This window comes from Corvus kubaryi, unplaced genomic scaffold (assembly GCF_017639235.1).
Source record: "Corvus kubaryi isolate FWS band 111438036 unplaced genomic scaffold, C.kubaryi_AGA036_p1.0 37216, whole genome shotgun sequence".
NCBI classification, from domain to species: Eukaryota; Metazoa; Chordata; class Aves; order Passeriformes; family Corvidae; genus Corvus; species Corvus kubaryi.
The window spans coordinates 1,605,624-1,621,774 of NW_024581061.1; the positions used below are offsets into that span (position 1 = coordinate 1,605,624).

General features: G+C 38.2%; 1 long non-coding RNA gene across 1 annotated transcript in view; it reads right to left on the reverse strand.

Annotated features, from left to right (window-relative positions):
• Positions 1-1,726: 1,726 nt before the first annotated feature.
• The window catches only part of LOC121661928, a 22,517-nt gene continuing 8,092 nt past the window's right edge, over positions 1,727-16,151 (reverse strand). Inside the window, exons 2-4 of the long non-coding RNA XR_006015133.1 lie at positions 6,358-6,419; positions 5,096-5,175; positions 1,727-4,956 (exon numbers count right to left, since the gene is read on the reverse strand). This is a non-coding gene — a long non-coding RNA (uncharacterized LOC121661928). The remainder of the gene's footprint in view (positions 4,957-5,095; positions 5,176-6,357; positions 6,420-16,151) is intronic.

Consider the following 16,151-nt stretch of genomic DNA (forward strand, 5'->3'; position numbering starts at 1 on the left):
CTCTCAGTCTCTTCCCCTGTGCCATCCTGGATTGGAAACATTCCCAAACCAGACAGAAAGAGGACCTGGACCTTTTCATTCACTCCTGTCTCCACTGCCTGGTCCATGAGACCATTCTTTCACAGGCAGGACCCACATCCTAATCTGCACCGTGCTTCTGCTGGCTTTTTCCTTGCCAGAGAAATCACTGAGACCAGTGATTTAGTAGGATTTGAAAAGGATCATGCATTTATACTGGCAGTAAGTGTGCTTTAAATTCAGTTAAACAGGATTTGTTTTAAGTTAGAAAGGGATATAAACCTTACTGCTTCTGAGATCAGCAAATTTGTAGTTTCTGGAGCTAGAAAAGGCTAGAGATGCTGCTCGCCTGCCATGTAGGAAGCTCTGTGCCTTCCTACTGGTGCTGGTACCTGCTGAAAACAATACCAACAGCTCAGTGAAGGGACTTGGTTTAGATGTCTCCTCAGAGGACAGCTAACAGGCAAACAGCACAGCACATCAGATTTGGGCAGTACTCAGTGCAATTCAGAAGAGGCAAGAATACAAGGACCAAACCTCTGTGCACAGCCTGCACAGCTGAAGCCCTTCGCCATACACAAGTTCAAGGAAAATTGCACATATCTGTTCCTGACCTGAAAGCAGTTCCTTCTGATTGCTTCCCTGACACTACATACAGAGTATTATGTTAACATTAACCTGATTGTATGATCTTCAGCATGGATAGAGGATGAAAGTAATGTTTCATGCTCTGAACATTTATATTCCAGATGTTTGTGATACAAAGTAACTAGCTACCACATAAAAGATGACTAGAGAAAGGAAGAATAGATTGCTGCTATTAATTTAAGGGGAAAAATATACATAATACATAAAAATTCACGTTCGTTGCTCCATCAAGCTAATTAACAGTCTCGTACAGGGATAAACCACTTTCCTCTAGGACTGCCATCTGAAGGACAGAAGAATATGGATTTTATTTTTTTTATGCGGCCTAAAAAACTGAAGAAGTGTTGACCAACAACATATGAAAGCAGTAAAAGCAGCAGATGACCATTCTTCTCATCACATCTTGGAGCTGGAGCTGTCCTAATCTCTTCTTCTTGAAATATAGAATCCTCTATGATGTCATAGAAGAAAACCAATTTCTTGTGGAGAATGGTGAATTATAAGCAGATTTTGTAGATCTACTCTGGGCTATTCTGATTGTTTTAGTACCCGTCTTTTTTTTTAAATTACAAATAACATTATTCAGACTCTGCCTGTTGAAACAGAGTATATGCTCCTGCTGCTCATGACACCAGCAATGGAAATATAGCCTAGAAATATTAAAAATTCCAAGACAACATTATTCTCACCACTTTGGTATAATAGAAAGTGAATTATTTTCAAGAAAAGTAGTCTGGTTGTACAGCCTTGCTTTTATCACTTTTTCTGTATGGTGTGATGGCATGGTCACACTCTGCTAAATATAGCTCTTATATGAAGGGGAAAACCAATCTTTCAGTTTTCACTGATCTGCAATAACCCATCCACCATTGAACTCTCTATTTCCTCTGAATGTGATGACATTATTATGCAGAAATCTAGCACTACTCTGGACATGCTAAACCATAAAATGTGAATGTTGCTAAAATTGCCTTAGAATACATTTATTTTCAATTTATATAAAAATGTTACACTGAAAGTGTCGGGTGGATATATATAAAAAATTTCTAACAATCAGTGCTGATATAAAGCTCATGGGTTTTATTACACACAAATCACACATTCAAAAAGCAGGCTTTCAATGAAAGCTCTCAGTAGCTAGGAAATGTCAAAATTAGGATTGCCATTGTATGGTTTTGTGCACGTATTTTTATTATTGTCCTTTATTATTGTCTTCAAATACAAAATAATTCCTTACATACTACCTACTTCATTCAACATGCAAAACGGTCTTAAGAAAAATGTAGTCAATATTCTGGGTTTGTTTTTCCCTTTCATTCTACAACATCAGGACATCTTTGTTTCTAAAATGTAGATTTAAAGACAGAAGAACACATTTTTCTTTTCAGTCACACTCATTATATCCACAACTGAGTGACATACACATATTAATTAATTATTTCCAATATCCATTTATGAATATGTCAAATGGCACACTTTAGGAGCTGAAGAGTGGCATGACTATTATGCAAGAGCCAGAGTGGTTAACACATATGTGAAAACAAATGTTTCCAGTGATTAGCCAGCAGAATTTGAGACACAGAAAGATCAGACGTCCCACAGCACTAAACACCACATAACAGCCTATGTAATCTTACTGCCTTTAGCTGAAATTGCAAGTTCCTAATACTTTCCTTAATCAGATTCCCTGGTACTGTAGTAAAAATTAGGGATGAGCTGTAAAAACTCCAATTTGATGTGACTTTCTGATGTTTTATGGCTGTATGTCCTCTTGGTTGTGATCCTGAATTCCATCAAACTGACTGGGGTTAAGTCCTTCTTTAAGAAAGGAGTCTGAGATCCCAAGGAGGGAGCAGAGTATGGAAAACATGCTACCAGCTAACACTTATAGTTTGGCTACAATTACAATGCTGATGCTATGCAGTTCAAAGGCAGGAGGTTTGTGGATGTCTGCCTGCAAGACATCCTTGGCACACGAGCTAAGATACAGTAGGAGAGGGTTCTCCAGGCTGTATTCAAGGGGTTTTGACTTCATTTGATCTGTTATTTTCTTGCAGTTCCCCATGGCAGTCACCAGACAACTGCAACTGGTGAAAATATATTCCGCCAGGACCGCCTTCATATGCAGCATTGCTCTGTTCCCAAACTGTTCCTGGACTTATACAAGGAAAGGGAGAACATTGCAGGAGATGAAAAGAGCAAAACCATAATAATAAATAGTAATAAATACTTATGTCACAATACTTATTGGAAAAGGAATTTTTAATAAAAGTTGCACAGAGAACCTTAGTTTTCCAGTTTTCTCATGTCTGACTGTTGAATGTAAATGTAGGTAGAAGGCGTGAGCCCAGACTCACATCTCCTTTGAGCAATGAGTAGAGTGAGCCAGCCTCCAGCAAGAAATGGCTGACTTATTCTGGAGGTTACAGCTCATCATGAGCGGTGGCCAGCAGTGGATCTAGCCTGCCTGAATTTCTCAGGTCCCCTTCTAAACTTGTTTTAAGAACCATACCTTTTTGCATGAAAAGTATACCTTTTGTGTCTTTCAAAGTCCACTCTGACAATTTCATTTGGTGTTACTACTTGCACTGTCAGTTGTTTGTTATTGATCATCTCCATTCCACAAGTCTCACTTGTGCTGTAACCTATTTTTCCAAATTCTTTTTATTTTTATTTGCTTTCTAGCTATGCAAAAGACAATCCATATCTCTGCTTATTTTTGTTGTCTTCGTCTGGATCCTTGATAATTCTGTTATACCTTTTTCTTTTGCTTGGGCATTCATAGGACCCCGGTGTCCTTAAATTTAGAATAATGTAATCTTGAAATATTAATAGATGATTAATATACACTGGGACATAATTATGTATTCTGTTATGATCCTAAATATTTTCCTAATTATTCTTCAGATTCTAGTTATATTTATAGACACTGCTGAATGCTAAGCTGTTGTTTTGAAGAACAGTTTACAACTACAGAATCTCTTTCCAGAATGGTAGTAATTAAACTGATGGCCATCCTATACTAATACTTGTAGGTTATTTCTTTTCCTAGACTTCACATTCCACTTCTTAACATATCATTTCATCTAACTGTTTATAATCTACTTGTAAGTTTGAGTTCCTTGACAACTTCTCACAATCAGCTTTAGATTATCCCAAATAATTCTGGATCATTTTCAGATTTTTGTCTCCTTATCATTCAAGGAATATCCATTTATGAATATGTCAAATGGCACATTTTTCACATGTAGAATATGTTTGAGCTCCTTTCTTTCTGAAAACCAGCTACCCACTCCTACCATCTGTTTCTTATACTTTCACCTGAACCATATGCTCAGTGGCTCCTCTGTAGATGACTGATATATGAGTCATGACTTCTCCTTGCAAAGGCTAGGTTGGCTTTTTCCTAGTATATCATGTTTTTCTCTTTTATTACTCATTCTGTGAAATGGAATATTCCTACAGATTTGCTCTTACATAAATATAATTTATTGCTTTGGAATTGTCTGAGTTAATCTAGAAAATTTTTTAAAATTTTGGTGTCATATTTGCCACTTTCCATTCTTCAGGTAACTCAAGTCATTTAAATGACAGACTATTATTCACAGATAATAATTTATTAGTTGTTTATTTCAGTTGCTTAGGAATTCCTGATGGAAGCAGCCCTGTGGGCTTATGCTCTGGTAAAGTGTAGCTGTGGAGTAGGAATCTCTCTGGCCTCTTTTGCAATAAATGTTGACACAAGGAATTAATTCGGAGTGTATTTTTCTCCAATAGCATCACCTTAGTGAATGCTCCTTTCATAATTTGATTAACTGTTGAACCCACATATTTTATTGAAGACATTTCCTTCACAATTTAGAGAAAAAATTGTTCTAATATTTTTACCCTATTAGCTTTTCTCATGCTTGTTTTCACATGTGACCTCTTGAGCGTTTTTAAAAGAAGAGAATAGAGGAGAATCTTTCCTGTGGCAACAAGCAACAGAGGTGGAGAAAAACTTTGGAGATTTTAGCAGGGAGCAGATAGCAGCAAAGCTGTTCTTGCAGGTCCGCTGTGGAACTCTGAGGTAACAGTTTGCCATTACTTTGCCATTTTTACCAGCAGCAGAACAGTAGTGAGACTCAGGACACTTGTGTTCACCCAGCCACGTGCAAATTGGGCAGTCTTTTCTTTCCCATTCCTCCCTCCTTTGACCTCTTCTTTGCCTTGACCTTGATCCTTATGTCAACTCATTTGAAATGTGTTGGTTGGCTTTTCCTAAGTTGCAACCTGAAGTCAACATTGAATCTATAAAATATCAGCCCAAAAAAGTTGGAAAATTTACAGTCAGTGAAAACAGATCTTTATAAATGAAAGCATGAAAGTGGCATAATAAGAGACAACATCACCTGTTCTGCCTAAAATAGCTACTGCTAAAGAAACTCACTTTCAGCTATGTGCTTTCAGGAGCATGGATAAGGGAGAACCACAGGGTGTCGATGGTACTATGCGGTTACGGCCTCCAAACTGTAAATGAAAGAAAATATTAATTATGTCATGCAAACAAAAACACATTACAAAATTCAACATCCTCATACCATTACTCCACAAGCATCTTCTGGAAAAGTTTTTCTCTTACAAAAGGCTTGCATAACTTACTTTCACTCACTCTCTCTCTGCCTCCCTCTTGCAGAGCTTTACAGGAGCTTCACAGTGGAAATCACTCCCCAACAACTTATTCATATGAATGCTATACTGTGTGCTACAAATGCTTGCCATGGGTCTTTTGGAAAGGACTGGTGCTTTCAGAGACCCAACTTTCAGGGAGGTCTTCTGCAAAACCATGAAACTAATCTGAACCTTACACTTAGTTCAGGTTTCATTCTCTGACCTTGCATCACAGATCCTATGAATAAAACATTGTCCTTTCAGTGCAGTCTCAATAACTGGACATTTTCTGGGTCTGTGGATTTGTACAATGAGATATCTACTCCAATCTGTGTACATAATGCTCCAATGCCTGCCAGGAATGGCTGCAATATTGACGCCTTTCAATGTAGATCACATCATTCACGGAGCAGAGTTCAATAAAATGATACTGTAGTTAACAAGTTTTATAACACAAAGTTACTTTAAAACATGGAACTAATCAGGAGGAAGCCTGTTTATGCATGTCACAGTTACATGGAATTGTCAATAAATAAACAAAGATTTGCTTCACCTATTGTCATGTAGATCAAGTAAGTCATTAATCTAAACTAATGAAGCTTAAGATATTTGACAGGCAGTTTTTATGGAGCTCTTTCTTAATGATATGTTTGCTTTTCTTTATAACACCAAGAGAGACCATTATCTAGAAAGCAGTACATTATAGCCCAAAAGCCTTGAATCCACTGCTTCTCTCCTTATCCCTGGCTCACATTGTGTAGCATTTACACTTACATTTTCATAGAGCTCTCCTGGATGAATAGCTTTACTCAGAAATGAATAAAAAATCCAGGTAAGAAATGCAACAGGAAAATAATGTGCTCATTGCTTGATCTTTAATCAGTTATGTCATTAGATAGTTAGTTAGTTAACATGGAACACAAAAATGAAGTCTAAACTCAAACAATTTAACAATGCATATTCTTTTTAAATTTACCTTTGCTATGAGGAAGCACAGAATAAACCCACTAAGAATGTTTCAGAGAAAGCAAGTTCACACACCTTGCTGCAAATTTCCAGGAATAAGGTTACTGGATTCTCTTCATGGATTCACAAGTTTGATACTACAGAACAGAAAAATGAAAGGCAATCTGGTTTCATTTCTGTTTGAAAATGGTGAGAAATAATGCAAGAAGGCCAGCTATTAGCAGATCATCTCCATTTCCTCTTGTACAAGTTGCTCACACGTAAACACCTAGTGCCACTTCAGATGCAACAGGCTACGAGACACACATCCAGGAGAAGCAGCTGTGACACTGCTCTAAAGACAGACCTGTACTTGCACAGCATCTGGAAACCAGACCACATCTCCTACAGCATCTCAGATGGCACTAGATACTCCTGGTTTTGCTCCCGAATCAAGCACATGATGCTTTCTGCATTCCTGTGCTTGAGTGAGGTTCTTCCAGAAGTCGATACTAAATCTTGCTTGGAAAGGAACAAAATCTTCCTTAAAAATTTTCATATTTCTCTTGGTAATCTATATCATAAATTGCCTTATTGTTAAAAAGTAATGCTGTATTTCTACTTTTACTTAAGTTATTTTAACTCCTAGTCATTATATTTTTCAGGGCTTTGCCAGAGTAAAGACCCTGATTGTCTTTCTCTTCCCCTGAAAATACTGAAATGTACTGAATATTTAGTACTTGCATGACTCTGAGACCACTTAATGTAATTTCATTCAAAAGAAAATATTGTCTCATTTTAGAGAAAATTTGACAAAATTTGTTTGGATTGATGTTATGACTTCCATTGATCCAGGTTGAACAAAAGCGATGTGACCATTTTGGAATAAGTATGTGTTAATATGTATATATCCCATTTATTCTGGTAAGTTCTTGTCTAGTTTTAACCTTTAATTCAGTTTTGAGTGTTCATTTTGTAGCAAGAACTTGACACCTTCTGAGTCACTGTTCCTGGTGAGCTCTGAAGTAACTATGCTCAGCTGATGGTTGCTAACTTTGAAGAGTTCTGTACTCAGCTGACACCAGAAAACTGAAGTTTGAAATTTCTTGGTGAAATTTTTTCAGAACATTATAAACATTTTTAAAAACACAGACACCAAAAACAAAACAAAAAAAAGTACAGTGTAAAACTCTCAAATGTAAACTTTCCAAATCAGTGGAAACCAATAAACTGTTGCATGGAATCTGAGAAGGCTAAAAAAGACTGAGACCTGAAATGCCCAGATCAAAACCAAAACTTCTGTGGGTGACAAAAACCTGCATTAATGACAGTGTTCAGAAGTTTGATGACTTCCTATGTGTGTAACTTTCCTGCTCTTCTTCTGCTGTATACTCTGTGTGTGTAAATATCTGTATAAGTTACCTAGTTGAGATTAACTCTTTACTTTGTTGATATAATCAAGGTTACCAGAAAAAATTTATTTCTGCAGTTGACTGAGTGGGAGACATAAAGGCAGGAGAGAGGCTCAGCATCTGGTTTATTAGCTAGGGCAATTCTTTTCTATATCTGGACAGGTGGACTTTGGTCTTCTGAAATGACTCCAAACAGTATCAGGCACAGCATTAAAAGACACAGATTTTAAAAGAGCTATTCCACAGGCCAAGGAGAATTAGATGATCATGGACCCAATGTTTTGAGGAAATCATAGGAGACTCTTGTTCCCATAGAGGCCAGGAGGAAACAGGCTAAATGAAACACAACCAGAGCTAACTGAAGTGAAAGAAAAAAAAGAAAAAAAGGTGTTTGACTCCTAGCTTTCAAATGAAGAATACCTAATGAACTCATGTGGTTTTGCAACTTCCAGAAGAGCCCAACTAAAGAGAAATCATCACCTGCCTCTTTAATGACTGTGTAACTATGTCTCTGAACAGTTGCTGATGGTACCAAACTATTGCCCTGATACCAGTGGCATTCTGATTTAAGACATCAATATGTGGCTTCTTAAGAGGCCAAAAGCTGGAAGGAAATATCTTGTATATTACCTGAAGTAAAGTCTCAAAGGGACCCACACAGATTTTTTTCCATCAGAACAATTTTCTGATGGATCCTGCAGTTTTTGTAAATTAATATGTTTCAGGGGGCTGTTTCAATTAGATTTTATGTCTTCCAACCCCATTGAGAATTGTTTCAGGTTGCTTTGCCCAGATTAAAATATTTCACTGAACTAAGGAACCTAAAATATTTTATTTGAAAAGCTTCTTGAAATTGGCCTGATTTCTTTGTAACATTAAAAGTTTCTTGTGCCTGAGAATTGGCCTCTGCAGAACTACTTTTTTCCAGAAGCCAGTACAACAAAGCTGGACAACGACGGGCAAAACCTCAGTGACATAATGCTGAGTGCATCGTGAAAAACCTAGTACCTCTGCAAACTTGAGACTTTATGGTTGGCTTGAGATTTTGACCATGGATGACTTTCAAGGACTTAGGCCACTGTCTGACAAAGAGTGAAGTACTCAGTTAACATCATGTGCGGGTGAATCCCAACATGTTCAGTTGCGCGTGCATTACCTCAGAATGGATACATGTGCTGGGGTGTTAAGGTTTTAGCACCATAAGTAACAGTACTCTTTCAGCAACCTCTTTCAGTCTGATGTAAACATGATGGTAGCCAAACACAGAATATCACAGATTTTCAGGCCTGAAGCAAGAACTCAGAAGAAGCTATTCTATACACTGAATCTACGTTATTACAGGAATTAGATTATATCCAGGGATCGTTGTTCAGTACTTATTATTCAAGAAATATCACCCAGATGCTAAGCCTGTACATTTACCTTTGTTAGGGAACCCCACATTATGAAAACTCCCTGCTCTTCAAACTATCCTCTAAAATATTTTAAAATTTGTCTTCCTGTTTTGTACCATAGAGAATTCTTTACTCTGGATACTTAGCTCCTAAAAAAAGAAGTAAAATATTATTATCAAGTCTCTTTTGCTAAGTATACAATCTGCTTCAGAACTGCTATAGGACTAATTCAAAGTAACTGAGATTTTCATTGAGTGTAAGCCATCTGAACACACCATCCTAACTCAAAATGGTTTTGTGAATCACTATAGCCAATCTGGCTGAGGTTTGTTCTCATTTGTAAATACTTGCTGCTGATGTCATTTAAACTGTTGTCAAATTCCCTTATGTATAAAGTATAAATATTGGTAGTTGTTCAGTATACATGTTATCTAATAGGTACTAAAGAAAACAAGCTCTGGATAGAAAGCGTTGGGTTGTTTCAAAACTTCCATAACTTTACAATAAGAGTGTTACTTTATTTTCTGGGATTAAAAAAATCTGTTCTGTTTACTACATAGCCATTTACATTCTGGCTTTGGATTTTCAAGAAGAATAAAAGTCTGTTTCCATTAGCACTAAAACCATAGAGAGACTTTCACCCTAGAAATGTCAGGCACCATTACTTTCTGTAGAGTCTGAAAGCACTGCATCTGTTGTTGTCAGAAATGGGCAACATGTCTATCCAGAGGAGCAATGAAGCCTGTGAAGAGAATTTGTTTAAAGCCAGGCAACGTTGTTTTTATAGATGGCAAGTATCAGCAGTAGTAAGAAAAATACCAAATTTCCCTTCCTTAAGAAAGAAACACATGATTAAAGAAACAACTTGAGTTATTTGTTTTGCAGGAAGAAAGAGTAAATGCTTTGTATGGTTGAGGCAGTGTGATTTCCAAAGTTTGCAGCACACTTCAGATACAATAGGTGAACGCAATATTGGTATGTGGTACTGCACTTCAAGGAGTATTTCAAATAACCAGTGTTGACTTAATTCTTTTTGTTATTGTTGTATACTCCAAAAAGCAATTTTTTCAGAAAGGTATTATGCTTAAGAAGCAGATGCTAAACTTAAATGTTCATGAGAAAGTACCAAATTAGTAAAACTCCAGAATTAGTAGAATGTGAACTTAACAATACATGTTTTCTTACTATTTACACAATTCTCATTCATGTAACAGACTCACCTCAACTTGGATAGAGATATTAACTTATCTAAGGCTTTGTAAAAGCAGTCTACATGCATTTTCTCAATAGACAGATGCTGCACATGAATGAAGTTTTATAGACCCTGTCTCAAAATAAGCTAATATGAAAGTATCATGTAAAAAATTATGTGGTCCAGCAACATACACCCTAAGTTCTGCCCTGATATTTAAACAGGTTTTAAAACACAGTATGTAACAATATAATACCATTTTCATTCTCATTTTTTGGGGTTAAAAACCCCACTGGTGTACATGGGACAGTTTTTATTTTTCACAGCTATTATTACTATTATTATTATTATTACTATTAGATTATTTTATTTGCAGATTTTAGGTATAAAACCACATCTGTTGCAAGTACATCTGATGACAGTAATTGCCTTCAGGGTCATGATTTATATCAAAAATGATTTTTTTTCAAAACCGTTAAATTCATTCTCTTTAACTGAATTACAGATACTTCATTTTAAATATGGACTTTGCTTGAAAAATTCTTGTAACACAGCTCTGACTATCCACTCAATAGTTTTTATTAGTTTTGAGTTTAAAATAAACATAGTGAAATGAAATTCAGAAATTCGTAAAATGAAAGGGTAATGCTGAAAGACAAGACTCCCCTGAGAGTTCAAATAAAGATTTAACTTAATCTTTTCTCTTAGTCATTAAAGAGAGTATGATACAGTTCACAAGACCACGGCACTGGTAATCCAGTGTGAAAGACTCTCTGGATTGTGTCAGGAACATTCCTTGACAATCCCATGAACTCTTAATGTCTCTCTTTATGGTCTGTTGGGGAAAGAGAATGAGAATATAGAATCATAGAATTATATAGGTTGGAAAAATCCTTCCAGATCATCAAGTGGACATGCTCCAGCACCTCAGTGTCTTTTTTGAGGAGACCAAAACTGAACACGGCTTCAGCACCTCAGTCCTCTATTTCTGGTACAGGCCAGGATGCCAGTGACCTTCTTGGTCCCCTGGGCACACACACTGGCTCATGTTCAGCCAGCTGTTGATGAGCACCCCCAGGTCCTTTTCCACTGGGCAGCTTTCCAGCCACTCTGCCCCCAGACTGTAGCACTTGGCCTTGCTGAACCTCATACACTTGGCCCATCTATCCAGCCTGTCCAGATCCATCTGCAGAGCCCTCCTGCACCCCAGCAGATCAGCACTCCCACCCAAGTTGGTGTTGCCTGCAAGCTGACTGAGGGTACACTCAATCCCCTTGTCCAGGTCATTAGTAAAGACATTAAACAGGACTGGCCCCAGTACTGAGCCCTAGGGAGCACCACTTGTGATTAGTTCCCAGCTGGATTCAACTCGTTCACCACCACTCTCTGGGCCTGATTTTTACCATCCAGCCAGATTTTTACCTAGCAGAGGTAACACCCATCCAAGCCATGGGCAGCCAGTTTCTCCAGTAAAATGCTATGGGAGGCAGTGCCAAAAGCTTTACAAAAGTCCAGGTAGGCAACATCCATTCTTTCCCTCATCCACTAGATGGGTCACACTGTCATAGAAGGTTGGTCAAAAATAGGACCTGACTTTCCCAAACCTTGTTTTCTGGGTCTGATCCCCTTGTTGCTCTGCACATGCTGTGGGATGGCCCTCAAGATGGTCTGTTCCACCTTTCCTGACCTTCTCAAGCAATGAGGTCAGGCCGACAGGCCTGTAGTTTCCACCAGCTCCTTCAGTATCCTTGGATGAATCCCATCCATTCTGATGCAGACTTGTGGGTGTCAAATGTTGCAGCAGGTCACTGACCACTTCCCCTTGGATTATGAGGGCCTTATTCTGCTCCCCATCCCTGTCTTCCAGCTCAGGGGGCTGGGCAACCAGCAAAAAACTGGTCATATTAACAGGTCTTATTGCTGGTATTATTAAAGACTGAGGCAAAGAAACCATTAAGTATCTCAGCCTTTTCCTTATTCTTTGTCATGATATTTCCCCCCACAACCAAAAAAGAATGGAAATTCTCCTTAACCCATCTTTTGTTGTGGATGTATTTATAGAAACATTTTTCTTTTGCAGCACTATACACATTAATTCTAGCTGGGCTTTGGACCTTCTAGTATACTCCCTGCATAACTTCACAACCTGAGTTGTCTGCCCCTGCTTCCAAATATCATAAACTCTCCTTTTTACTCTGAATTCTAGGCAAATCTGTTCAGCCAGGATTTCTTCTTCCCTGCCATCTTGTCTTTTGGCACATGGGGACATCGGGCTCCTTCACCTTTAGGATTTCCTTCTTGGAAAATGTCCAGCTTTCCTAGACTTCTTTGCCCTTCATGACTGCCTCCCAAGAACTCTCCTAATCAGTCTCCTAAACAGTCTAAACTCTGGAAGTCCAAGGTGACAGTTCTGCTGACCCCTCTCCTTACTTCTCCAAGAAGCAAAAACTCCATAATTTCATGATCACTGTGCAGCTGATGGCCTCCAACAATCACATCACCTAACAGTCCTTCTCCATTCACAAAAAGTGGGTCCAGTGAGCACCTTTCCTAGTTGGCTGCCTCAACAGCTGTGTCAGAAAGTTTTCTTCCACTCACTCCAGGCACCTCCTGGACTGTTTCCTGTCTTCTGTATTGTATTCTCAGCAGACATCCAGTAAGTTGAATATGCAGAGATTGGACCCACTACCTATATAGTAAAAGTTACATTTATTTCACAAGGCCTGGATTTTACTCACTGTGTCTAAAACCACTAGTAAAAGCTATTCAGGGCCTTGGGTAAGCATTGCTAAAAATTATGGAACTTCTCAGTAGGGTCATTTAACATAAAAACATGTCACAAATTCACAAGTGCATTCTGTGTTGAATGTATTATGGTAATTGAACTGTCATCATAGTGTTGTCAGTATGCATCTGTGTCTAATTGAAATACATTTCATTGCAGTTTAGCCATAAACAGTATGTGAAAAGTCTTTCTTGAAGGACTGGAGGGACTGGGGGATGGTTTCTGCAACTTTTTTGGGGGGGAGGGGGGGTGTTTGTTTATTAGTTTTTTTGGTTTGGTGTGATCTGTAAACAGGAACACCAGAAATGAGAAAATAGAATATTTAAATTAATAAAATTAGCCATATAGTCATGAATTTCAAGGAACTTTGGGGTTTAGCTGATTCTTAAATTGATTTTCCCAGCACTAATACTAGAATTGATCCAAGTAGGAAAAATTTACTTACAATTTTCCATTGTAGATCATTTAAAAAGAGTTGTGTAGTTTAGGCCTGAATACCACTTGCAATAATTCATTGAACAGCAATCCATATGCTACACATCTCTGTTAATCTGTCAAGTGAAAATGCTAAACCAGGAACAGATGAGAATGCTAGATTTATTGTGACAATGTATTTTGGATTCCTTCTTTGCTTTTCTCACTTAAAAACTTCTACATTCTAGATATTATTCCTAGGTAAATACTTACTGATGACTTCCTGTTCTTTCCTGGTGAAAACTGGTCTGCTTTCACCCAGACTCTCAGCAGAGACTGTCCAAATTACCAGTTTAGTATTCATTATAGGACATTTTTTAAGTAATGCAATACCTAGTACTATCTCTAAAGAAACATAAATTAATTGAGTAGATGGTATATGTAAAGGTAAGTCTGCAGGGGAATAGATGAGAAAGTATCATATTGTTTTAAACTCTTGTTACAAGTTTAAGCTACAGAAAGGTGACATACCACCAGAAGAAATTTTTGGCTCATTCATGCAGCCAAAATTACTTAACTTTTAAATCTGAGTAAAAGCATGAGTACTGCTGGATTCACAACACTGGTTGTATCTGGAAGAAGTTAGAAGGGCACACATGCATGTGTGTCTCTAGCGTGGGGCCCTAACCAGAGCGTTGGTTGTTGGCAGTCTGTGTGCGCTTTCTTTGCTGAGTTGGTTGAATTTAGGACACAGTCTACGCTCGCACACTTGCCCACGAGCCTGAAAAGAGTCCTGGTGTTCCCAGTTTAGGTACAGACTGTGTGAATGCTATACCCCCAGTCATGATCACAAGCCAGTGTGGTCAAAATTTCTATTTTGTGAAGCTTATTTCTGGTTGTAATATGAAGGAAAAAAAACCAAACCAACACTAGTATTTTATCATCAAGCAGCTTCCTGTTCTTATATAAAGTTAATCTTGCTCTATGTGTGAAACAAAAAGGGTACGTGTCTGTCCTTGCAGCAGTTATCCAAGAAGTCTTCTCTTGCCTATCAGAAATCTGTAGGATCCTGCACTTCTTCCTCTCATGTGGCCAATGTTTGGCTTATACATTTTTGTTTAAAATGTAGTTCTTATTATTTTCAGCTTAGTCTCTGTTTAAGGAGACAGCAACATTCTAACTGAAGAGATAAACAGGATCTTCAGTGCTGGTCTTTCTGAACTGCTTGTCACCATGCAGTGAAATTCACAAGGCACATGTGGACGGCTTAGATTCCTCACTCAGCATTTCACTAAGCCATTCACTTATCAGGTACTGATATGCCTGATTAAGACCCACTGCAGTTCCTGTGATGACTTTTAGCCATACCTCCTCTTTTCCATCCATCAAGAGAGTGAAGCTGTACTTTCACAATCACCAGTTAGTTCCTTATCAGTCAGTCATGGCCGTGGGCCTTATTAATGCAAAATAATTCTCTCATCCTCTTGTCTCCTGACATCACTTTCTCCTCCAGTTTAATGGTGGGAAGCAATGAAGTAGCAGTACAGACATAGTGTGTGTCAGATAATCGTGGTAGCTACCAGGCAGCCAGATCATCAGACCTTTCACAGAAGGAAACAGAATTACTGATAAGAGAAGGCTTATATCAGATGAAGATGCTTTGTCTAGAAGAATCAAAATGAGCTTTTACAGGTTAGGAAGAAAGATAGGTGATGAAAGTACACAATAGAGAACATCTATAAGCCTGATGAGGAATATAAATAAAAAACAAACAAATAATGACACCAAATGTCAAGATTTATACACAAATTGTTAGCAGCTTTATGAAGCCTACCTATGTGGTGATATTGGAATATTGCTGTATATCCATTCCACAGCCATTTTTCTTGACTTTTTTTTCAAATAGATAAATCTCTTTTCCTGACTCTTAGCAGTACAGGCATACTTAAATATTGGCTGTTACTAGAAATAGATATTTCTGGATAAAAAAACAAGACAACAGAATATTAAATTCCATTTCAAACACTCATAAATTAGAAAATGCTGAAATTAAGTCTACTAGGTAGTGGTTCTGAGTCCATTCACTAAAATTAATCACATAAGCACATAATATTCAATTTTAAAACAGTGTTTTTAATGTGCATGATGTACACACACACAATTAAAAAAAAATCTTTTCTGCTATTCATATTTTAGGATACTGAATGAATTTGGTATAGAGAATGTCCATATTTTTATGAGTATTACAACTTTGATATTTTCATGGATATTTTAGCATCCAGGTCTTCTAGTAATGTCATGGTTTAATATAGTTTGGGTTTTTAGTAAAGGGGGCTTCAGCCACAGAAGTGATTCTCTTGCAAAGAGGTGCTTACAGCTTCCTCTATGACCTGACAGAACCAATCAATTGGCTAGTTTGAATACTTTGGCAACTTTTTAAGCCACTTAAGAAGCTTGACATGCCTCTGTGATCCACATTAAAGAACGAACAGAGCCCGGGAAAGCTCTCTTGTCTTCTGGCTTTCGAACAGGTAGTGGGGGGCCCTGCAGGCGGCCCAGCGGGGCCAGGCCGGGCCTTGCTCGGCCCAGCCGGGTTGGCCGAGGCACGGCCCTGTTCCACCTGCGGCCCCCCACGGCCCTGCTCCGTGCGGGCAGCCCCTGCTCCGTGCGGGCAGCTCCTGCTCCGTGCGGGC